At 38.2% G+C, this 24,338-nt stretch overlaps 1 non-coding gene across 1 annotated transcript; it reads right to left on the minus strand.

Annotated features, from left to right (window-relative positions):
* Positions 1-23,100: 23,100 nt before the first annotated feature.
* Positions 23,101-23,204, minus strand: LOC111750021 (U6 spliceosomal RNA). The gene has a single exon (XR_002785169.1). It is a non-coding gene; the product is annotated as a U6 spliceosomal RNA (small nuclear RNA).
* Between the last annotated feature and the right edge of the window lie 1,134 nt (positions 23,205-24,338).

A 24,338-nucleotide genomic window follows, 5' to 3' on the forward strand; every position in this document is an offset into this window, starting at 1 on the left:
ACCAAGCAACCCATTTCCATTGGGTTGATTCCGACTGACAGCAACACTATAGAACTGAGTAGAACTGCCCCACAGGGTTTCTAAGGCTATAAATCTTTTTGGAAGCAACTGCCACATCTTTCTCCTGCGAAGCCGCTGGTGGGTTCGAACCATCAACCTTTTGGTTAATGGGGTTAACGGCCGCTTAACTGCTGTGCCACCAGGGCTCCTGCTTACCTATTCTAGTGTGAGTGAAATGGTAACTCATTGTAGTTTTGATTTGTATCTCTTTGATGGTTAATGATGTTGAACATCTTTTCATGTGCTTGGTGGTCATTTGAATGTCCTCTTTGGTGAAATTTCTATTCAAGTCCTTTGTCCATTTTATGATTGGGTTATTTGTCTTTTTGTTGTTAAGTCAAAGTTATATGTACATGTACATATATATATATGTAGGTTATTAGATTCTTAACAGATATATATGGTTTCCAAAGATAGTCTCCCTATTGGAGGGTTGTCTTTTCACTTTTTTTGTAAAGTCTTTTGATGAACAAAAGTTTTTAATTTTTTTGAGGTCCCATAATCAGAGGTCCCATAATCGGAGAAGCTGGACTATATGTCTTTAGCTGTTGGTGCTTTTATTATTATATTAAATTAAAAAAATTTTTTTTTTTTTTAATTATCCATTGTTAAAATCTAGGCGTGATGGCACTTCCCATCTTTTCAGAATTTTATGGTTTTAGTTTTCACACTGGATACTTAATTCATTTGGAATTTGTTTTTGTGTATGGTGTAAGGCATGGATCCTGTTTTATTTTTCACTTGCTGTTATCTAATTTTCCCAACACCGTTTATTGAAGATACTCTACCTTCCCCATCAGATGGACTTAGTACTTTTGTCCAAAATCAATTAACCATAGATGTATGGGTTTATTGCTGGACTCTCAATTCTATTCCATTGGTCTTTGTGTCTATTATTATAACGGTATGAGGCTGTTTTGATTACTGTTGCTGTATAATAAAATTTTAAACTAACAAAGTGTAAGTCCTCCTACTTTGTTCTTCTCTTTCAACATTGCTTTAGGTATTCGGGGCCTTTTGCCATTCCACATAAATTTGGGGATTGGCTTTTCCATTTCTGCATAGAAGGGTGTTGGAATTTTGATTGGAATTTTCTTGAATCGATTTGATGGCACTCGGTTTGGGGATAGATTGCTTTGGGTAGTATTGACATCTTAACAGTATTAAACCTTCCAATCCACAAACATGGATCATCTTTCCATTTGATTGATATCTTCTTTAATCTGTTTTAGTAGTGTTTTATAATTTTTGTTGTATAAGCCCTTCACATCCCTGGTTAGATTTTTCCTAGGTATTTTAGTCTCTTAGATTCTATTGTAAATTTAAAAATTTCCCTAATTTCCCTTTAATATTTCTCATTGTTGGTGTATAGAAACCCAACTGATTTTTGCTTATTTACCTTATACCCTTCAACTTTGCTAAATTGCTCTATTAGCTATAGAAATTTTCCTGCAGACTCTTTGAGATTTTCTGTGTATAGGATCACATCATCTGCGAATAGGCATAATTTTACTTCTTTTCCAATATGAATATCTTTTATTTCTTTTTCTCGTCTTATTGATCTGTCTAAGACTTCTAATACAGTATTGAATAAAAATGATGAGAGCAGACACCCTTGTCTTGTTCCCGATTTCAAGGGGAAAACTCTCAGTCTTTCTCCATTAAGTATAATGTTGACTGTTGGCTTTTCATATATATCCTGAATCGTGTTGAAGAATTTCCCTTCTATTCCAGTCTTCTTGAGGGTTTTCATCAAGAAATGGTGTTGTATTTTATCAAATGCTTTTCTGCATCCATAGGTATGGTCATGTTTTTCTTTTCCTTGATGTGGTGTTTTATTGATGTGGTATATTACTTTGATTAATTTTCTAATGTTGAACCATCTCTGCATTCATGGAATAAATCCCACTTGGTCATGGTGTATTACTCTTGTAATATGCTGTTGGATTCTGTTTCCTAGTATTCTGTTGAGAATATTTGCATCTATATTCATAAGGGATATTGGCTTGTTTTCGTTTCTTGCTTTTCTTTGGTTTTTATATCAAGGTTATGTTTGCTTCATTGCTGATGTTTTGATATTCTGTTTTCCAGACATAAGAAACCATTTTCTCCTTTCTCTGAAACTATCCAATGTATTGGTTTGCTTTTTTGCCTGCAGATTGGACTGATTATTCCTATGTGTTTATACATAATTAATTAACCAAAAGGGAATATAAGAGGAACGCAGAAGTTAATACCAGAAAAGAAACATTAAAAGGATTAAAAGAAGAATTAGGAGGTGAAGAAAACTGTTACCATAGAATATTTTGTAGCCCATGTGGTGTTATTAGTTACCGAAAGTGCTGACTCTTGCATTAACAGAAATAATCAGACTTTAAGTGGGTTTAGATATTGTAACTCTCAAATTAGAAATTTCTGTTGATAAACTAGCAAAGTTGTAAAAACCATAACTAGGGAAGTATCTGAAGTTCGGTCTAAGGCTTAGCAAAATAGAAGAGCATTAGATTTCCAGTTAGTCTTCCAAGGATGATTTTGTGCCTTAATAAATGAACATTGCTGTGTTTATACTAATAATATGCTATCTGAGGTTTTCCAGAATGTGGTTGCTGCTGAGGCACATGAAAAGCAGTTATTGATACTGCTTGTGTATAACCAAACACCTCACAGGCTTGGTTCAGAGGTTTAGGGTCATGGTTTCATGGGTTGTTTCAATCAATAGGCCTAATATTGTTTTTAATGTTTCATTTCTACCTCCTAGTTTATTGTGCAGTGTCTGGAGTCTTAAAAGCTTGTGAGCAGCCATCCAAGGTGCAACAGTCTCTATTTGTCTAGTGCAGCAGAGAAAAAGCACAGCAAGGAAGAGGAGGAAATAGACTACGTATCTGATTGTCTCCATTAACAACTGAGGCCAGAAAAATTGAATGGTGCCCAGCTACCATTATCGAACATTTTGATCAAACATTCTAAATCAGAATCATGTTCAAGAAGGTGAGGGGGTTGAGAAGCTGTTTTAATTCTCCTGGAATCCAGATTTCTGGGGTCCATGTAGTTGGGGTGATGCATGCATGCCATTTCCCTGAGTTGATCCTTTGAAGCTTGAGTCTTGAGCAGGCTGGTCTCATAAGCCAAACAATAGTCTTGATAATTAGTAAAGACAGTTTTGCCGTGGGCATTGTGCTCTTTTGAAGAATTCAGTTAGTTTTAGGAAGGAGAAATTCCAGGGTTGGCCTGGAAGCTGTGTTTTAGGGTAAATTGTTATTATAAAAGCACTGTTCCAGCTCAATTTCCATGGGAATGCCAATAAAATGGAGTATAAGAAGTTCTGGAAAGTCATGTCATCTTTGGAACACCTTGACTTTCTAGTCAGAAGTGTTGCCTGATCTACAAATTGTATATTAAATGAAACGAGCCCAGGTAGTTCAATGGTTAAGCACTCAGCTGCTAACCAAAAGGCTGGTGGTTCAAACACATCAGCAGCTTTGCAGGACAAAAGACCTGATAATCTGCTTCCACAAACATTACAGCTTGGGAAGGGGGGGCCAAGATGGCAGAATAGACAGATGCTTCTGGCAAGCCCTCTTATAACAAAGACCTGAAAAAACAAGTGGAATGAGTATATTTATGACAAGCTAGGAGCCTTGAACATCAAAGTCAAGGTTAGAAAATGAACTGAGGGGCAGGGGGAGGAAGAGACAGTTCAGAAGCAGAGAGGAGTTACCAGACCTGAATCAGTGGGACCCCTCAGGCACCATTCCCAGGAGCAGCTGAGGTAGGTGGGTACAAGTGCTTGGTTGCAGTTTCCTCAGGGAGAAGCAGCTAGACACAGCCTACTCACACCTCCAGAACCAGGGAAGAATGGCGCTGTCAATAAAAGCTAAGTACTTGGGTATATTTTACCATGCTTCTCACCCCCAAGACAGCTTCAGCTGCTGTTGATTTTCCTGAGCCTGAAATAGTCCCTGATTAGCACCTAGAGCCATCTTCCAGGCCCTGGAGAAGGAATAAATTCACAATTGGGGGAAAAGATAATTTGCCAGCTCCACTAACTGGGAGAGCTCAGGACAGAAGCGGCCCCTGTCCAGGCATAAACAGCCTGTGGACTTTGAGTACCTTTCCCCTTTGCGTGGACCTGTGCGGGCCTTTTTCAGGAGAATAGGCCCTTGTTCTCAGACTACAAATATTTCAGCTGTGCAGTGGAAAGCTGGGTGTTTGATATTTGACACCGCTTTGCCTATAAAACAGGGTCCTCACCTACCCACATCAGGGGCCTAAGGACTGGTAGCTCCACTCAGGTCACGCAGCCACCCACGACACGGGTCCAAGGGAAACTGGTACCTCCCAGTCCTTACAACCAAAAACGTTGGGTGCCCATGGTCCATCTACAGAACTCACCCACCTGTATGCTCTAGGGAACAGGGACTTGCTTTCCTCAGAGATACTTGGGGGGCAACTCTTAGCACCCTGCCTTGTTCAGAATTTGACCTCCTGCTGCAACCAGATATCGGTACCTACACCAATCACCCCTGCCCCTCTAAGATGTAGGACAGAGCCTGTACCACACACTGGATGATCAGTTACCTGGAAACCTGAGCTGAATTCATACAAGAAAAATGATTGGACTCCTAGACTGATATACCTGATAACAGCTCTAGCCATCTGATGACAGCATGTCAGAGCTCCGAAGGTAAAAATAAACAAGCTAGTTCACTCAAGCAATCCATTTGGGTATATCAAAACAAAACAAAGCAAGAAGCTACAACACAGTAAGCAAACATAAACTAATACAATAACTTAGAGATGGCTCGGAGACAACAGTCAATACTAAGTCACACAAAGAAACAGACCATGATCGCCTCAACAAGCTCTCAAAACAAAGAATCGAGGGATCTTCTAGACGAAAGCGCCTTCCTGGAATTACCGGAGGCAGAATACAAAAGATTAATATACAGAACCATTAAAGACATTAGGAAGGAAATGAGGCAATATGCAGAACAAGCCAAGGAACAAACAGATAAAGCAGTTGAAGAAATGAAAGGTTATTCAGGAATACAATGAAAAATTTAATAAGCTGGAAAAATCCATAGACAGACAGCAATCAGAAATTCAGAACACTGACAATAAAATTACAGAATTAGACAACTCAATAGAAAATCAGAGGAGTAGAATTGAGCAAGAGGAAAGCAGAATTTGTGATCTTGAAGATAAAGCACTTGGCACCAATATATTTCAAGAGAAATCAGATAAGAGTTAAAAAAATGAAGAAACCTTAAGAATCATGTGGGACTCTATCAACAGAACTGACCTACGAGTGACTGGAGTTCCAGAACAGGAAGGGATAACAGAAAATACTGAGAGAATTGTTGAAGATTTGTTGGCAAAAACTTCCCTGATATCGTGAAAGATGAGAAGATATCCATCTAAGATGCACATTGAACTTCACATAAGGTAGATTTTTAAAAAGTCACCAAGACATATTATAATCAAACTTGCCAAATCCAAAGATTAAAGAAAGAATTTTAAGAGCAGCGAGGGATAAATGAAAAGTCACCTACAAAGCAGAGCCAATAAGAATAAGCTTGTACTACTCGGCAGAAACCATGCAAGCAGGAAGGCAATGGGATGACTTATACAAAAAATTGAAGGAAAAAAACTGCCAGTGAAGAATCACATATCCAGCAAAAGTGTCTCTCAAATATAAAAGTGAAATTAGGACATTTCCAGATAAAGAGAAGTTTAGGGAATTCATAAAAACCAAACCAAAACTACAAGAAATACTAAAGGGAGTTCTTTGGTTACAAAATCAATAATATCAGGTATCAACCCAAGACTGGAACACTGGGCAGAGCAATCAGAAGTCAACGCAGACAGGGAAATCAAAAAAATAAATCAAGATAAAAAATGCTCAAAATACAGAAACAGTGATGTTATTATGTAAAAGAAGACAACATTAAAACAAGAAAGAGGGACTAAGAAATGCAGTCATAGAGCTTTCATATGAGAGGAAGGAAGACAAGGCGATACAAAGAAATAAAAGTTAGGTTTAAATTTAGAAAAATAGTGGTAAATAATAAGGTAACCAGAAAGGAGACAAACTATCCTACTCATCAAAATAAAATACAAGAAAAAAATAGAGACTCAGCAGAAACAAAATCAACAACAATGAATATGAGGAAAAGACAATATATAAAGATAATCTACTCAGCACAAAAAATTAGGTGGGAAAAAGAAATTGTCAACAACACACAAAAAAAGATATCAAAATGATAGCGCTAAATTCATACCTATCCATAATTATGTTGAATGTAAATGGACTAAAGGCACCAATAAAGAGACAGAGAGTGGCAGAATGGATTAAAAAACATGATCCGCCTATATGATGCCTACAAGAGAGAAACCTTAAATACAATAACAAACTAAAACTCAAAGGATGGAAAAAAATATATCAAGCAAACTACAATCAAAAAAGAGCAGGAGTGGTAATATTAATTTCTGACAAAATAGGCTTCAAAGTTAAATCCATCATAAAGGATAAGGAAGGACACTATATAATGATTAAAGCGACAATATATCAGGAGGATATAACCATATTAAATATTTATGCACCCAATGACAGGGCTGCAAGATACTTAAATTCTATCAGCATTGAAAAGTGAGATAGATAGCTCCACAATAATAGTAGAAGACTTCAACACACCACTTTTGGTGAAGGACAGGGCATACAGAAAGAAGCTCAATAAAGATACAGAAGATAAATGCCACAATCAAACAACTTGACCTCATAGACATATACACAACACTCCATCCAACAGCAGCCAAGTATACTTTCTTTTCTAGTGCACATAGAACATTCTGTAGAATAGACCACTTATTAGGTCATAAAGCAAGCCTAAGCAGAATCCATAAGGCCATAAAAGTGGAAATCAATAACAGGAAAAGCAGGGAAAAGAAATCAAACACTTGGAAACTGAACAATACCCTGCTAAAAAAAGACTGGGTTATAGAAGACATTAAGGGTGGAATATAGAAATTCATAGAATCCAATGAGAATGAAAACACTTCCTATCAGAACCTTTGGGACACAGCGAAAGCAGTACTCGGAGGTCAATTTATATCAATAAATGCACACATCCAAAAAGAAGAAAGGGCCAAAATCTAAGAATTATTCCTACAACTTGAACAAATAGAAAGAGAGCAACAAAAGAAACCCTCATGCACCAGAAGAAAACAAATAATAAAAATTAGAGCTGAACTAAATGAAATAGGAAACAGAAAAAAAGTTGAAAGAATTAACAAGACCAAAAGCTGGTTCTTTGAAAAAAATCAACAAAATTGATAAACCATTGGTCAATCTTACAAAAGAAAAAGAGGAGAGGAAGCAAATAAACCAAATAAGAAATGAGTTGGGCGATATTACAACAGAGCCAACTGAAATTAAAAGAATCATATCAGATTACTATGAAAAAGTATACTCTAACAAATTTGACAACCTAGAAAAAAAGAATGAATTCCTAGAAACACATTACCTACCTAAACTAACACAAACAGAGGTAGAACAACTAAGTAGACCCATAAAAAAAGAAGAGATTGAAAAGGTAATCAAAAAACTCCCAATAACAACAACAACAACAACAACAAAAAACCCTGGCCTGGACAGCTTCACTGCAGAGTTCTACCAAACTTCCAGAGAAGAGTTAACACCACTACTACTAAAGGTATTTCAGAGCATAGAAAAGGACGGAATACTCCTAAACTCATTCTATGAAGCCAGCATATCCCTGATACCAAAACCAGGTAAAGACACCACAAGAAAAGAAAATTACAGGCTTTTTTTATATCCCTAATGAACTTAGAATCAAAAATCCTCAGCAAACTTCTAGCCAATAGAACTCAACAACATACCAAAAAAATAATTCACCATAACCAAGTGGGATTCACACCAGGTATGCAGGGATGGTTCAACACTAGAAAAACAATGTTATCCATCATATAAATAAAACAAAAGACAAGAATCACTTGATTTTATCATCGATGCAGAAAAGGCATTTGACAAAGTCCAACACCCGTTCGTGATGAAAACTCTCAGCAAAATAGGAATAGAAGGAAAATTCCTCAACATAATAGATGGCATTTATACAAAGCCAATATCCAACATCAGCCTAAATGGAGAGAGCCTGAAAGCATTCCCCCTGAGATCAGGAACCAGACAAGGATGCCCTTTATCACCGCTCTTATTCAACATTGTGCTGGAGGTCCCAGCCAGAGCAATTAAGCTAGATAAAGAAATAAAGGGCATCCAGATTGGCAAGAAAGAAGTAAAAATATCTCTATTTGCAGATGACATGATCTTATACACAGAAAACCCTAAAGAATCCTCAAGAAAAGTACTGAAACTAATAGAGTTCAGCAGGGTATCAGGATCCAAGATAAACATACAAAAATTAGTTGGATTCCTCTACACTAACAAAAAGAACATTGAGGAGGAAATCACCAAATCAATACCATTTACAGTAGCCCCCGAGAAGATAAAATACTTAGGAATAAATCTTACCAGAGATGCAAAAGACTCATTCAAAGAAAACTACAATATACTTCTGCGAGAAACCAAAAGAGACCTACATAAGTGGAAAAACATACCTTGCTCATGGATAGGAAGACTTAACATTGTAAAAATGTCTATTCTACCAAAAGCTATCTATAGATTTAACACAATTCCGATCCAAATTCCGATGACATTTTCTAATGAGATGGAGAAAACAAATCACCAACTTCATATGGAAGGGAAAAAGGCCCCAGATAAGTAAAGCATTACTGAAAAAGAACAAAGAGGCCTTACTTTACCTGATTTTAGAAGCTATTATACCACCACAGTAGTCAGAACAGCCTGGTACTGGTTCAACAACAGATACATAGGCCAATGGAACAGAATTGAGAATCCAGACATAAATCCATTCACATATGGGCAGCTGATATTTGACAAAGGCCCCAAAACAGTTAAATAGGGAAAAGACAGTCTTTTTAACAAATGGTGCTGGCATAACTGGATAGCCACCTGCAAAAAAAAAAAAAAGACCCATACGTCACACCATGCACAAAACAAACTCAAAATGAGTCAAAGACCTAAATATAAAATCTAAAACGATAAAGATCATGGAAGAAAAAATAAGGACAATGTTAGGAGTCCTAATGCATGGCATGAACAGTATATAACACATTACTAACAATGCAGAAGAAGAAGTAGATAACTGGGAGCTCCTAAAAATCAAACACCTATGCTCATCCAAAGACTTCACCAAAAGAGTAAAAAGATTACCTACAGGCTGGGAAAAAGTTTTTAGCTCTGACATTTCCAATCAGCACCTGATCTCTAAAGTCTATATGACACTGGAAAAACTTAACTGCAAAAAGGCAAATAACCCAATTAAAAAATGGTCAATAGATATGAACAGGCACTTCACTAAAGAAGACATTCAGGTAGCTAACATATCATTAGCCATTAGAAAAATGCAAATTGAAACTACAATGAGATTCCAATTCCACCTCACTCCAACAAGGCTGGCATTAATCCAAAAAACAACAAATAATAAATGTTGGAGAGGTTGTAGAGAGACTGGAACACTTATACACTGTTGCTGGGAATGTAAAATGATACGGCCACTTTGGAAATCAATTTGGCACTTCTTTAAAAAAGCTAGAAATAGAACTACCATATGATCCAGAAATCCTGCTCCTTGGAATATATATCCTAGAGAAATAAGAGCCTTTACATGAACAGATATATGCACAACCATGTTCATTACAGCACTGTTTACAATAGCAAAAAGATGGAAGCAACCAAGGTGGTCATCAACGGATGAATGGATAAATAAATTATGGTATATTCACACAATGGAATACTACACATGAATAAAGAACAGTGATGAGTCTGTGAAACGTATCATAATATGGAGGAATCTGGAAGGCATTACGCTGAGTGAAATTAGTTCGTTGCAAAAGGACAAATATTGTATAAGACCACTACTGTAAGAACTCAAGAAATAGTTTAAACAGAGAAGAAAATATTCTTTGATGGTTCCAAGAGGGGGGAGAGGGGGAGGGGGGGGGGAGAGGGGGAGGGAAGGAGAGAGAACCACTTTAGGTGAAGGGAAAGACAACACACAATACAGGCGAGGTCAGCACAACTGGACTAAACCAAAAGCAAAGAAGTTTCCAGAATAAACTGAATGCTTCAAAGGCCAGTATAGCAGGGGCTGGGGTTTGGGGACCATGGTTTCAGGGGACATCTAAGTCAACTGGCATAATAAAATCTATTAAGAAAACATTCTGCATCCTACTTTCGAGAGTGGCATCTGGGGTCTTAAACTCTAGCAAGCAGCCATCTAAGATGCATCAATTGGTCTCAATCTACCTGTATCAAAGTTGGATGAAGAACACCAAGGACACAAGATAGTTACGAGCTCAAGAGACAGAAAGGGCCACATAAACCAGAGACTACATCAGCCTGAGACCAGAGAACTAGATGGTGCCCAGCTACAACGGATGACTGCCCTGACAGGGAACACAACAGAGAACCCCTGAGGGAGCAGGAGAGCAGTGGGATGCAGATCCCAAATTCTCATAAAACGATCAGACTTAATGGTCTGACTGAGATTAGAAGGACCCTGATGGTCATGGCCCCCAGACTTTCTTTTAGCCCAGGACAGGATCCATTCCCAGAGCCAACTCTTCAGACAGGGATTTGACTGGACTATGGGATGGCACTGTTTTTTTTTAATGGGATTAAAAAAAGATGCTGGTGAAGAATGAGCTTCTCCTATCAAGTAGACTCTTGAGATTATGTTGGCATCTCCTGCCTGGAGGGGAGACGAGAGGGCACAGGGATTTAGAAGCTGGCGGAATGGACAAAAAAGAGAGAGTTGGAGGGAAGGAGCGGCCTGTCTCATTAAGGGGAGAGCAATTAGGAGTATATTGCAAAAAGGTGTATATAAATTTTTGTATGAGAGACTGACTTGATTTGTAAACTTTCACCTAAAGCACAATAAAAATTAAAAAAAAAAAAGAAATTACAGGTTGGGAAACCCTGCGAGGCAGTCCTAGGCTGTCCTATAGGGTCACTAAAAAACAAAATCAAACCCGTTGCCAAGGAGTCGATTCCAACTCACAGGGACCCTATAGGACAGAGTAGAACTGCCCCCAAAAGCTTCCAGAGAGCATTTGGTGGATTCAAACTCCCAGCCTTTTTGTTAGCTGCCATAGCACTTAACCACTATAGCACGATGGTTTCCTTGTTTTAGGGACATTTTATTCCCCAAATGAACATTACTGCATACCCAAGTGATTCAGGAATTTTTCTCAAAATCAGTAAGATTTAGTAACAGTAAGAATGTAGAAGTAAATATGATATAAGGAGATTTAATATAACGTGAATACATCATGAGACAGAAAGGAGCATTAGAAGGAGGGTTAGAGGGAACTAAAGCGGAAACGCGGAAAGAAACATTTTGAGAGTTTTGTCTGAATAGCTCTGCAGTGCCATGTAGCCCGTTATAATAGATTTCTCCTCCTACCTCTCAAAATGTCTCGTGTGGAATTGGTACTAGTACTCAGGGACGGATTAACCAGTAAGCAAGGTACGCGCAGGTTTACAATAAACCAGGTAAGCACAAGCTTTATCGTGTTTACTTACTAATCTGTAGTGCTCAATTTCAAAACAGGCGAAACTGAGCACTATAGATCCGTAAGCACAAATCCACCTGTACGTGTCTTGTTTATCGGGCAGTCCGTCTCTGCTAGTATGTTCCTTATTTTGTAATGCACCAAGTGGTATGCTAGATAAGGATGTGATGTTGTAATGGTTAATTCGCTTGTCTAATGTGCATCCTATTACAAATTGATTTACAATAATGAGCAAATTGTGCATGTGTGTATTTGCTATCTATATGCATATGGATTTGTGTGCATGTGATTTCAATAGTAAAATATACTTTTTAATTTTCAATGAATCTCAGGTTTTGTAAACAGCGTGTGAATAAACTAGAAGAAAAATAACAGAAGGGAGAAGTTAAGGGAAACGAATAGGAGAAAGGGATGCCATGAATGACTGGGAAAGAGGGACAAGGCAGAGGAAGGGTTATTTAGTGTGGCTGGCAAAACCTTGCAGCAGTGAACACTTTGATATGAAGCAGATTCAGATTCTCTATGACTGAATAGGTCATTTTCCATATGCTGCTTCTAACAGTACCCAAGCTCTTCAATGGTGGTCTTCTCTTGCCTTACACTGTCTTTTTCCTTCCCTTCCCTTTTCTCTTTTCCCTCCTGAACTTTTCCCTCCCCTCCCCTTCCCTTCCCTCCTCTTCCCTTCAACCTTCCCTTTGTTTCAACCTTCCTTCCAACCTTCCCTTCCTTTCAACCTTCCCTTCCCTTTAACCTTCCCTTCCTTTTAACCTTCCCTCCCCTCTCCTCCCCTCCCCTCCCCTCCCCTTCCCTTCCTTTCAGCCTTCCCTTTCTGTTCTCTTTCTTTGTTGCTGCTGTACTTAACACCTTGTTGAAGTTGTGCCCTGTCTTAACATCTTGATGCTCGTAAATGCCATAAAGCATACGTTTTGCCGTGTAACTTCAGGAGAATACTTATTGCAAACCAAATAAAATTTCAGCCATTGCAGGCTTTGCCTACATCAAAAAAATAATGTTTTTTTTATAAACAGCTGATAGATTCAATCAAGTGATATTTCTTTTTGATGAAATTTTGTCACTTTGGAATGGGTTGCCCTGGTATATTGCCAAGCTTTACTTTCCTCTGCTCTTTATTACATAAGTTAAAATAGGAGCCCCAAGAAGCATGTAAGTCCCTATCGAACCATGTAAGCTTTCACATTCTCTAACTTATTATTTAGAACTTTAATATGCCTTGACTTTGAATTGAGAAGTGACAACAGTTAAGGGCTTGGCAACAGAAAGTTTGGTGATTGAAACCGCACCCAGAGACTCTGAGGCAGAAAGAACTGGTGATCTGTTTCTGTAAAGATTAAAAAAAAGCTTAGAAAACCCTATGGGCAGTTCTGCTCTGTTACATGGAGTTGTGATGAGTTGGGACCAACTAGACTGTACCTAACAGCAACAATGACTGTGGAGTTGTGGCTATTTTTTAACAAGTGTGCGCCATAATTTATTAACTCCCAAGGAGCTGCCTTCTACATATTAAGTATTTTATGTCAGAGAATACCTTTAAGTGGTGTTTTAGTCATCTAGTACTGCTACAACAGATATACCAGAAGTGGATGGCTTTAACAAAGAGAAGTTTATTCCCTCACAGTTAAGTAGGCTAAAAGTCCAAATTCAGGGCATCAGCTTCCGGGGAAGGCTTTCTCTCTTCACAGGCCTCTTTGTCAGTCTTCCCCTGGATTAGGAGCTTCTTCTCACAGGGATCCTGGATCTAAAGGACGTGCTCTGCTTTGGCCACTTTGTGCTTTCTTGTTGATATGAGGTGCCCCCTCTCTGTGTTCTTCCCTTTCCTTTTATCTCTTGAGAGATAAAAGTTGGTGTAGGCCATACCCCAAGAAAACTTCCTTTACATTGGATCAGGTATGAAACCCTGGTAAGGGTGTTACAATCCCACCCTAGACCTCTTTAACATAAAGTTATAATCACAAAATGGAGGGCAACCACACAATACTGGGAATCTTGGTCTAATCAAGTTGACCCATATTTGGGGGGGGGGGACACAATTCAATCCATGACAAATGGTAATCCTTAAGGCCATTTCTGACTTCTACATTAACTGTTTCTGGTCATAAGGACACTGAGTTATTTAGTACATGAAAAGATACCAAGACAGTGTCTGAGAGAGGCATTATGATTCCAAAAGTTCTGGTTTTCTACCTCTTTCTCTCAAGGTGTAGTAATGGGTATGACTGCTCTAAATGATTATGAAATGAAAATTAAGCCAGTGGTTGTTTTAAACATTCTTGTGGAAAGATTTTAATGAGTTTTCCAGTAGATGAGCTAATTTTATATAACATAGTAGTGATGCTAAAAAAAAAAAAAAAAAATTTTAGTAGGGATGATTTAAAAATCTACATCCAGTAAACACATAAAAGACACACCTTACTTTAGCTATGAGTGATATGTATGTATGCATAATACATATGCATGTATAGATAATTTTGGAGCTCTGGTGGTGCAATGGTTAAAAACTAGGACTATTAACCAAAGATTGGCCCTTCGAATCTTCCAGCCACTCTTTGGAAGCTCTATGGGACAGTTCTACTCTGTCCTATAAGGTTGCTATGAGTTGGAATTGACTCAATGGCAATAGTACAGATAATTTAGACATAGCCTACAGCCTACTTTAGCTATGTGATACGTGTGTGTGTGTGTGTGTGTGATTTGACACACCCTATTTTAGCCGTGTGTTAGTTTTTTCCCTCTGACCATATAATTCTATTTTAAATATGAAGTAAGATGACTTTAAAAATGCTAATTATAGATTCCAAGCTTATCTGAGTCATGCAGTGACCTTCCTTTACCCCACCCCACCTCACCACCTCCCGCTGTTATTTTTGTGCATAGTTTTTTTTGTTGTTTTTAATCAAACAGATTTCCTTTCTAAGCAATGAGTGTAAGCTCCAGACTAAAAAGATGAAAATGCTAATGGAGATGTTTGTCATTGTTGTTGTCAGGTATCATAGAGTCAGTTTCAACTCATAGGGACCTTAGGTATAACAGAACGAAATGTTGCCCAGTACTGCACCACCCTCACAATAGTTGCTGTGTTTGAGCCCATTGTTGCAGTTATCTCATCAATCCATCTTGTTGAGGGTCTTGCAGTTTTTCACTGATCTTCTACTTTACCAAGAATGATGTTCTTTTCCAGGGATTGGTCACTCCTGATAACATGTACAAAGTAAGGGAGGTGTCTAACGTATCCAAATTGATTTCTCCAGGCATATCTCTTATACATGTGCTATTCTTTTTCCAATATCTTAAGAATCAGTTCTTTCAGCAAATTTGTCTCCTATGGCTAAGGGAACAAGAATGCCCACTTAGAAAAAGATGTATATGAGATTACACTGTTGAGATTTTTTACTCCCCCCCACCCCCCACCCCATTTCCATTTGTTAATGGAAAGAGCTTTGCCTTGGAAAGGCAAAATTGGAAGAATTTTATGCTTTTGGCTTAAACATTAAACAGAAATATATCCATTTAAAATGTATGCCCTGTATGAGTAGATAGTAGGTGGGTTTGGGTTCAGCCTTGGTAGAAGTTGGAATGGATTTTCTCTAAGGATAAAATAAGCAGAAGGCGCTGTTTTGTCTTTTCATGACAGGGATTTGGTCTAGGGAAAGTGGGAGGCTTTATCTCTGTGTCTAGTAAGAAGCAAAGGAGAATGAAAAGGGGATTACAGTATCTGATACCAGACTCCTTATTGTTTATGTCACAATTTAAATCATTTAATCACGGTTGGTCCCAAGACCTCAGTCTCTATATCGTGCTACAAGTGTATTCTTTCAAAAAACAGGAAGTGACACCTTAAGTAGAAGTGACACTTTAAGTAATTGCAGATTTACAGTGACTACCCAGGCTGATCCCTGCTCATTGTCACTGCTTTCCTGTTTTGGTCTGGAGGAAGTGGTGGAGAAAGAAGAGAGAGGGTGAGAGAGACAACCCTGTTACAATGACTCATCAGCCCTACCCTGGCTTTGCCTTAGTGGAAGAGTGATGAAAACACTTTAAACAGTTGCCAACAGATCAGTAGAAAATATTTGACCTCTTACATACATCAACAAACAAAAGTTAAAGGTTAAATCACATACAACTCAAGTGGTGGGAAAAATGATGTGTTTATGTCATTAACTTTCTTTGTTCTAGGACCACCCTGTGTCAACAAGGAGACACCTTCCCTGGTTGGAGGCACCAGGACAACAGAGACTTTATCCACAATTTGTGCACCAGTGACAAATTTCCTTCTAAGCATTTGTAGTTTGTTTCTAGTTTTAAGGACTTCTTCACAGTTCTTTTCATTCTTCCCAATAGCTACACATTTAGAACAATTTAGTTATCTTTCCCCTTTCTTCAGGCAGGTTCTTGAAATCCCAAGCTTGAAGCTTAATTTGTTCTTGTTGTTGTTGTTGCTAGATACCCACTGAGTCAGTATCAACTCATAGAGGCCTTATGTATACAGAACAAAATGTTGCCCAGTCCTGCACCATCCTCACAATCATTGCTATGTTTGAGCCAATTGTTGTAGCCACTGTGTCAATCCATTTCATTGAGGGTCTTCCTATTTTTCATTGACCTTCACTTTACCAAGCACGATGTCCTTCTCCAGGCACTGATCCCTCCTGATAACATGCCCAAAGTATGTGAGACCAAGTCTTGCCATCCTTGCTTCTAAGGAGCATTCTGACTGTACTTCTTCCAATACAGATTTGTTTGCACTTCTGGCAGTCCACAGTGTATTCAATATTCTTCACCAACACCATAATTCAAAGGTAACAATTCTTCAGTCTTCCTTACTCATTGTCCAGCATGCATATGAGGCGACTGAAAACATCATGGCTTGGGTCAGGCACACCTTAGTCCTTAAAGTGACATATTTGCTTTTGAATACTTTAAAGAGGTCTTTTGCAGCAGATTTTCCCAATGCAATACATCATTTCATTTCTTGACTGGTGCATCTATGGACATTGATCGTGGATCCAAGTAAAATGAAATCCTTGACAACTACAAACTTTTCTTTGTTCATCATGATGTCGATTACTGGTCCAGTTGTAAGGACTTTTGTTTTCTTTATGTTGTAGTATAATCCATACTGAAAGTTGTGTAATCTTTCACCTTCTTCAGTAAGTGTTTCAAGTCCTTTTTGCTTTCAGCAAGTAATGCTGTGTCTGTCATCTGCATAACACAGGTTATTAATGAGTCTTCCTCCAATCCCGATGCTGTGTTCTTCTTCAGGTATTCCAGTTTCTCGGATTATTTGCTCAGCATACAGATTGAATGAGTATGGTGAAAGGATACAACCCTGACACACACCTGTCCTGATTTTAAACCATGTGTTCTGTTCAAACGGCTGCCTTTTGTTGTATGTGCAGGTTCTAAATGAGCACAATTAAGTATTCTGAAATTCCCATTCTTCATAATGTTATCCGTAATTTGTTATTATCCGCTTTGTCTAATGCCTTTGCATAGTCAATAAAACATAGGTAAACATCTTTCTGGTATTCTCTGCTTTCAGCCAGGATCCACCTGACACCAGGAATGATATCCTTTTTTCCATATCCTCTTCTGAATCTGGCTTGAATTCCTAGCAGTTCCCTGTTGATGTACTGCTGCAACCATTTTTGAATCGTCTCCAGTAAAATTTTATTTACATGTGATATTAATGATATTGTTTAACAATTTCTACAGTCTGTTGGATCACCTTTCTTTGTAATGCTCACAAATATTTATCTCTTCTAGTCGGTTGGCCACGCAGCTGTCTTCCAAATTTCTTGGCATAGATGAGTGAGCACCACCGGTGCTGCATCCACTTGTTGAAACATCTCAATTCGTATTCCAATAATCCCTGAAGCCTTGTATGGAAACCCTGGTGGCATAGTGGTTAAGAGCTACAGCTGTTAACCACAAGGTCAGCAGTTTGAATCTACCAGGTGCTCCTTGGAAACCCTATGGGGTAGTTCTACTCTGTCCTGTAGGGTCACTATGAATTGGAATTGACTCAATGGCAATGGATTTTTTGGGGGTGTTTTTCACCAATGCCTTCAGTGCAGCTTGAAAGATGGGAAAGAAAGAAAAGGTCAAAATGGATGTCAAGAGAGACTCTGAAACTCGATCTGGAAAGTAGACTAGCTAAAGCGAATGGAAGAAACAATGCAATGAAAGATCTGAACAGAAGATTTCAAAGAGCAGCTCGAGAAGACAAAGTAAAGTATTATAATGAAATGTGCAAAGACCTGAGTTAGAAAACCAAAAGGGAAGAACACACTCAGCATTTCTCAGCGTGAAAGAACTGAAGAAAAAATTCAAGCCTGGAGTTGCAATACTGAAGAATTCTATGGGCAAAATTTTGAACGACGAAGGAAGCATAAGAAGAAGATGGAAGGAATACACAGAGTCATTGTACCAAAAAGAATTGGTTGATATTAAACCATTTCAGATGGTAGCATATGGTCAAGAACTGATGATATTTAAGCTTAGTTTAGAAGGAGGCAAAAATTGAAGGGAAAGATTTTCATTCTTTGTATATCTTCTGTGTTAATTCTAAACTCAGTGAGCACACACTCTAAAATCTCCTCTGATGGCGGTATGGCAGAGAAAGTACTGTACTGATACCTTTACTTAATTGGTGCTCACATTCTATAGGTTTAATGACAGAAAGTTTAATCTAGTGCTTTTCACAAGGACATGTTATCAGGAGAGACCAGTCCTTGGAAAAGAACATCATGTTTGGTAAAATACAGGGTCAGCGAAAAAGAAAACCCTCAATGAGATGGATTGACACAGTGCCTGCATTGAACAATGGGCTCAAACAGCAACGACTGTGAGATGAAGCAGGACTGGGCAGTGTTTCATTCCATTTTACAAGAGGTCCCTATGAGTCAGAACTGACTGGGTGGCACCTAACAACAACAATAATGATGGAAGTTTGGGCTGGAGATTTCTTGACCCGTCCTAGAAACATTTAAATTAAAATTTGTGATGAAAAGTAAATACACTTCGTGAAGAAATGAAAAGGTCATGAAGGCCAATGGACTTGCCATAGAAATAAAAATGTGGTATAGAAAAATGTTTCTTATTTTTTCGTGGTTCAAAGTTCCTTCAGAGAATCTGGTGAGAGCTATCTGCTTACAGTAAAGTTTGCACTCAATTTCAGAAGAATCAGAGACTACTTGGTGACTGTCCGTAGAAACCCTATAAGTGCATGAACTCCATTTAAGTGTCCCTGATATAAAAGGTTCTTGTTGTATAGTGGTGCCATCAAATGCAGCCCCTGTGTCTGCTCACCACATTGAGAGTTAAATTATAAAGTCAATAAACCATAGGTAAGGATACCAGTTACATTGAGTTGACTTCAGCTCATGGTGACCCCTTGTGTGTCAGAGTAGAGCTGTGCTCTATGGGGTTTTCAATGGATGATTTTTTAGACCATAGATATACTCAAAAGCACCTTTACAACTAACTGGTTTACAAAAACAAGGCTTTGTCCCTCTTCCCTGGATAATACTAGAAGAGCAAGTATAGCTTATTCATTCTACGTTCACATTTTCTGTGTTTTCTACAGATTTTGTATACCCATTGGTAGCTAGATTCTTTTCATATGTTAGTACTGCCATGTGAGCTACAACAAAATTTGCTTGATGTTCTTATTTCTGGCCTAGAGAACATTTAACCTGGCCTATGAACTTGTTTTCTTTCTGGTCCTTGTGTTATGAATATGTTTAAGTTGGAAATAGACACATTAAACCATCATCATCTGATGCCATGAACTCTTGGCATCATTGAAATAACTGCCTTTGTTTTGAATAGGCCTCACCAACATTCTGATCAATTTTCATGTTGCATTACAGTTTATACAGAGACCTCAAAATAAAACTTAGACTGACCATTACTTTGAAATCAGAGTTGTATTTAGACCTTCATCTTCAATACTTTAAAAGAGAAAAATTTTTATTAAAATATTTTTTATAATTGCATTTCAATGTAAAGATCTTTTTTGAAATGTCACATATTTAATTTTACGTATCTAAAAACATTATCTGAGAAGGGGTCCACAGGCTTCAACAGATTAACAAAGGGGTCCATGGTGCAAAAAGTTTTAAGAGCCCCTGGCAAGGGAGATGATAGAAATAACTTTTCATTGGTGCATTGACTGAAATTCAAGATATATGGATTTGTTAGAAATGTTATAAAGGTACCTTTGGCCTTGAAGGAATGGGAAGCATCCTAACAGGGGTAAAGATGTTCTATAACTGGGCCACTCAACAGAGGATTCTGTAACCTGGTCAGAGTAGAAGGTTAGCTGATTTGGCTGCTAAAATATGATTACATCTGCCTTGAGCAAACCATTCCTGCAAGGTGCTTGTCAGAGTACTTGAGTCAGAAGCAGGGATTTCACTACTGTGTTTTTTCTGCCTAGTTGCTACTAAATTTGGAAAAGAATATTAGAATTTAGACCGAGACTTGCATTCATCACAGCATCCCCACTTAGCAGTGTGGTTATTTAGGGAGGTAACATATAACTCTTGCCTACCTCTGACCGTCAGAGGTGACACATCTTACCAAAAGAACTTCACAGTTTTCAGCAGCCAAATTAGCTTACTTCAGTTTGCCCCAATTTTGTTATTTGCCTTAACGTTGAGAATTGCAGTGTTTTCTATGGACAACTGCTTCGTTTTTACTTTTACAGTCCAAGTGAATCTTGTAACTGACTATTTCTTTCCTCTTTGTCCTGGTTGTTTGACAGTTAACAGTTAAATCTGTCGACTGCCTCTAGCAAGTATATAAAATTTCAAGGCATAACTGTTGTGCTTATATTTCATTCCCAGGAGGCACATAGTGAGTGATTAAGAGCATGAGTTCTGGAGACAGGCAACTTGGCTTCAGATCTACTGGTTAACTAGCAAAGTGACCTTGGATGTGTTAACCTTTCAGTTTCCTTATTAATCCTTACAGGGGTGTCCATGATTAAATGAGATAACAGATGTAAAGTACTTAGAGCAGTGTCAGACTCATAGAAAGAATGGAATAAGTGTTAAATATTATTTCTGACTCCTACTTACCCAGATTTTTTTTTTTTATTTGCCTCATGTTTTATTACTTCTTTTGTTTGTTGAAATCTTGCTAATGCATAGAATACATTTTTTGCAAACCTCTTTAGTTCCTTAGTTTGTGGTGTTGGAGAAGAATGTTGCATATACCATGGACTGCCAAAGAATGAACAAATCTGTCTTGGAAGAAGTACAACCAGAAAGCTCCTCAGAAGCAAGGGTGGCGAGACTGTGTCTTACGTACTTTGGACATGTTGTCAGGAGGGATCAGTTCCTGGAGAAGGACATCATGCTTGGTAAAGTACAGGGTCATTGGAAAAGAGGAAGACCCTCAACGAGGTGGATTGACACAGTGGCTGCAACAGTGGGCTCAAGCATAACAATGATTGTAAGGATGGCGCAGGACCGGGCAGTGTTTCATTCTGTCGTACATAGGGTTGCCATGAGTCGGAACTGACTCAATGGCACCTAACAACAACAACAACCTTAGTTCCTTTTGGGGTCCTGATAACAATGTGGAGAATGGATTTGGAGAGTTTAGGATTGGAAGTTTGGAAGTCAGGTTGAGGATATAAGAATAATTCATTTGACAGAAAACAAAAACTGAACTAAAATACTAGCAGCTGGGTTGTAGAAGAAGAGCAATGTGATGGTTAATTTTATGTGTCAACTTGGCTAGGCTATGGTGCCAGTTGTTTGCTCAGACACTAATATAAATGTTTCTTTTTTTTTTTTTTTTTATGAAGGTATCTAGACATGATTGACATTTATAATCAGTTGACTTTAAGTTAAGCCAATTACTCTCTGTACTGTGGGTGGGCCTCTTGCAATAAGTCAAAGGCCTTAAGAGCAAAAACTGAGCTTTCCATACGGGAGAAAAATTCTGCCTCAAGGTTGTAGCATAAATAACCTTCCGGAGTTTTCAGCCTCCCTGGTCTACTACTTTGGACACAACACTCAGTTTTTACCCTGTTGCCTTACCCTTAGATTTTGGGCTTGCCATCCCCCACAATCAAAGTAAGCCAATTCCTTAAATAAACCTCTCTCTCTTTATGGGACAATTAAGTGGAGAAGTCTCATTGGCAGTTAAAAATGAACATCTAGACCTTACAAAAAAACAATAAAACCTACTGCCATAGAGTCAATTTTCAATCATAACAACCCTATAGGACAGAATAGAACTGCCTCATAAGGTTTCCAAGGAGCGCCTGGTAGACTTGAACTGCTGACCTTTTGGTTAACAGCTGAACTCTTAATCACTAGGCCACCAGAGTTCCCTATCTAGGCCTTAGGAGAGATGATAAAGCTGATACATTGGTTTAGGATTTAGTAAGCATACTTTTTTAGTAGAAGAAATAATTAAAGGTAAATTTGCCCATTGATTAAGAGAAACCTAAGGAAATTTTCAGAAGTAGGCTTGAAAACAAAGACTGTGACTTATTCATCTTTATATTCTCAACACCTAAGCCAGTCTTTGGCATAGAGGAAACACTCAATGAACATCTATTTTATTACTGAGCAAATGAATGAGTGAATAAGTAAACAAAGCCTCAAAGGCAACTGAGGAGGAGCAGTTAGAATGATGACAGTCTCTGAGACTGTCTAGGAGAAAGGAATTTCTTAGGAGATAAGGGAATCAAGTTTTCAGGATAAAAGTACAGTTAGCATTTTTGGATGGATGATGTAAAATTGAGACAGAGAGTTAGTGCACTAGAAGACAGAATCACAATGCAAAAAGATCTCGAGAGTGTAGAAATGCGATTTGAAACTCTTTAAGTGATATTTACTAGGGATGAACGTAAAACCCTAACTTAGGTCCAGAAAACCAAATGCCTAAGTACTAGAAGTAGATGACCTGGTTTAATTGCATTCCTGGAGCTTAATAGTACACTGAAAGTTCAATATAAATTAATACTGGAGCCTGACTGCCAAGGTATGTAATTAGGCAATGTTAATAAAAATACCAGTGTGGAAAAATGAGGATAATAATATTTTTATATATGTTATAGAAACAGTTTGGGACAATGCATTTCAAGGGAAAAATTATAAAACTATGGTACGCTCCAAGAAAAACAATCAGAATAAGGAAAGGTCTGAAGGTCACATCATTCACTTGGGGATTGGTTGAGGGAAGACATAGAAGGGACATGCCATGTTTCTCTTCATGCTCAAGAGAGAGAAGTCTTATTCTGTGTAGCTCGACTTAGATCAAAAGGAAGAACTACAGAAGTTATAGACTAAGAGAACCCAAATCTCAGTCTATAAGAAAGAATTTTCTACAATTAGGCCCGTTTTTACAAATTTGCATGTCGTCCTTGGGCAGGATCCATGCTTACCTTGTCTGTATTGTTCTAATTTTAGTACATGTGCTGCCAAAATGACCAGGTATACTGACTTTTGATGGAATTAGTCTATTTTGGGAAAAGCAACATACAGTCTCCTTTATTTATTCATTGAACTAATATTTCTTGGGTATCTATTAATATTCCCAAGGTATCATGCTAAATGTAAGGAATGCAACTGGAGGTATATGACTTCTGCCCTATTGGAGCTTACATTTTAAAGTTTATTTATCAAGTGTTTGTTGGGTTCAGGCTGTATGATAGACTTGTCCTATACCCCAGGGATATAGTGACAAAGGCTTCTGTTCTCATGGTGTTTACAGACTAATGGGAGAGGAAGAAAACCTTAAACAAATAAATACACATAAGCTTACAGGTTAGATGGCCATTTGTGCTAAATAGGACAGGTCCTAAAAGAGGGGAAAAAAATTGAAAACTAATATAGTTTAGTGAGGTCAGGGAAAGTCTCTGTAAGAAAGTGATGTGTGTGTCAAGATCTACAGGATGGACAGATTGCTGGGAAAATATGGAAAGAACAGCATGTCCAAGAGAGTGTTCAAGGAACTGAGAGAAGGCCAGAGTCACTGAAACAGAGTAAACATGGGAGATAGTGGCAGGAGGTGAGTTTGGTGAGGTGGGCAATAGTCAGCCCAGGCAAGTCTCATGGCTCTTCTAAGAATTAGTTTTATTCTAAATGCAAGTGGAAGCAATTTTAATAGGAAAGTGATATAATAAAATAAAAATACATTAAAGAAAAAAAGTCCTCTGGATTCTGTGTGGAGAATGCATTGGAGAAGAGAAAATCGGATGTGGCAAAAACAAGGACCCTATTGCTATTTGGAAACCCTGGTGGCATAGTGGTTAAGTGCTACGACTGCTAACCAAAGCATCAGCAGTTCAAATCTGCCAGGCGTTCCTTGGAAACTCTATGGGGTAGTTCTACTCTGTCCTATAGGGTTGCTATGAATTGAAATTGACTCGACGGCACTGGGTTTGCTTTTGGCTTTTTTTTTTTTTAATTGCTACAGTCTACATGAGATATAAGGGTGTTTTGGAAGAGGAGGGAGGGAGAGGACATGGAGAACAGTGGATGAATTCAAAGTGCGTTTCAGAGTAGATTTAATAGCACTCAGCAGCCATACTGATTTGACTTGCACTGGTTTGATACAGAAAT

This window comes from Loxodonta africana, chromosome 2 (genome assembly GCF_030014295.1).
Source record: "Loxodonta africana isolate mLoxAfr1 chromosome 2, mLoxAfr1.hap2, whole genome shotgun sequence".
In the NCBI taxonomy this organism is placed as follows: Eukaryota; Metazoa; Chordata; class Mammalia; order Proboscidea; family Elephantidae; genus Loxodonta; species Loxodonta africana.